Below are 1,628 nucleotides of genomic sequence, written 5' to 3'. Positions count from 1 at the left end.
TTTTTACACATTGTGCATTTAATAAATAAGCATAGTGCCATTTTATTTATGTGTTTTCGTTGTATGTGTGAACGATATTTTTGTGTGTCGTGGTCTAAGCGATCATCTGGATGTCCATGAGGATTTCAAGACGAGACTTCCGAACCTCTCGGTGCTTGATGCTTATCTCATTGTTGAGACCTGAGGGGGATCCGGGAAAAGTTCTCTAATCCCTTTTCGGAAATGTTCTTTGATGTCTTAACCAGGTAAGTTCAGATCTCCTGAAAGTACTCGTTGGTGGGACTTCAGGGAGGCAGATCCGGAAAGCGGCTACAACATAAGATTCAACCTCCACGAACTCCCACTGGGAATCAAGCACGGGTTTCCATCGCCCAGGGCACGAACGTTATAGTTACAAGGAAACTCAAGCATAGCATAAGATAAGATAAGATATGCTTTATTGTCATTAAACAACATTTGTTGCAATAGACATTGTCTAAGATTAAACATATATATATATAATTCTTCTTGCTCTCAACTCTTGCATGTTTAGTTTCATACGGATGATAATGTTTCTCCAATGGAAATGGGGAGTCAATGGTGCTGGTTTATTATGTAATACAGAATATTTAAATACTTTTTCCCAATTGCATACATTGACTCTGCAAAAAAAATCTTAAATTTCTTAAGAATTCAACGTTGCAAGTAGGCCAGTGCCTGCCTTGTTAGAACTTAACAACTTAACTACTAAGATTTTACTGATCTATAGACTCGTTAATATTTATTTTATTCAAAGAAAATTTAATATATTGGAGATATCCAATATATTAAATTAATAGAATTGGCAAGATGTGTGAAACAAGGCTTACTAGCAGTGACAAATTGTTGTAATAGTTTGAAGAACGTTACTATGTTTTAATTTCTGAGCGATGATTTATGCAGGAGGATAAGTGTTTAAGTACTGGCAATAATTAGAACTATTATTTAATTATCTTTCTCCGGGACAGCGCGAACGCAGTCCCGACTATCAAAAATTACGCGCCCGAGATACCCACGTTTGGGGTATTCGCGAGGGTCAGCCCAACCGAAGTGCAATGGAAGAGCCTCACCCCGGGGGAACCGCCTTACTGATCACGGTAACCCCTACGCCAGGTAAGTATGCTTGACCGGGTTTTTTTTTTTTTTTTAATTGCTAGCCGAAGGCTAGCTCCCTTGCGACGGTTACGCCCTCTATCCGGGGTGAGTGCTGAAAGTATTGGGGTAGTAAGGAGATTGGAGCTGGTCTATGGGATGTAGGAGAACTGGAACATCATGTATTTAAGTAACACTTTATTATATTTCAACTTTATTTCATTTTATTATAGTATGCATCAGACATTATGATCTTGTGATCATAATCATAAGGGCAGGAAAAGATGATGGTGAGGTGCACTTCACAGGACAAACACAAACAGGTTGTTAAAAAGACGAATGCTGGTTATCTTCTTGTCCAGGGGCTACTCTGGACAGTGATGAAGACATGTGAAGCCCTGTTAGTAGAATGGATTTACAGTGCAGTAAATGTGGGTGAAACATGATGGGGAAGATGATCGGAAGAATAGGCAGATGCGACAAAATGGTCGGGGTGATCAGGTGGAAGAGTTTTGAGA

The 1,628-nt window shown here is 39.4% G+C and overlaps 1 non-coding gene across 1 annotated transcript; it reads right to left on the bottom strand.

The window, feature by feature from the left end:
- Positions 1 to 977: 977 nt before the first annotated feature.
- Positions 978 to 1,139, bottom strand: LOC145693759 (U1 spliceosomal RNA). Its single transcript, XR_014132836.1, has one exon. It is a non-coding gene; the product is annotated as a U1 spliceosomal RNA (small nuclear RNA).
- Between the last annotated feature and the right edge of the window lie 489 nt (positions 1,140 to 1,628).

This window comes from Thermobia domestica, chromosome 8 (assembly GCF_964235325.1).
Source record: "Thermobia domestica chromosome 8, izTheDome1.hap1.1, whole genome shotgun sequence".
In the NCBI taxonomy this organism is placed as follows: Eukaryota; Metazoa; Arthropoda; class Insecta; order Zygentoma; family Lepismatidae; genus Thermobia; species Thermobia domestica.
Note: the sequence above shows the minus strand (reverse complement) of the source record. Positions and strands in the feature narration are given on the sequence as shown.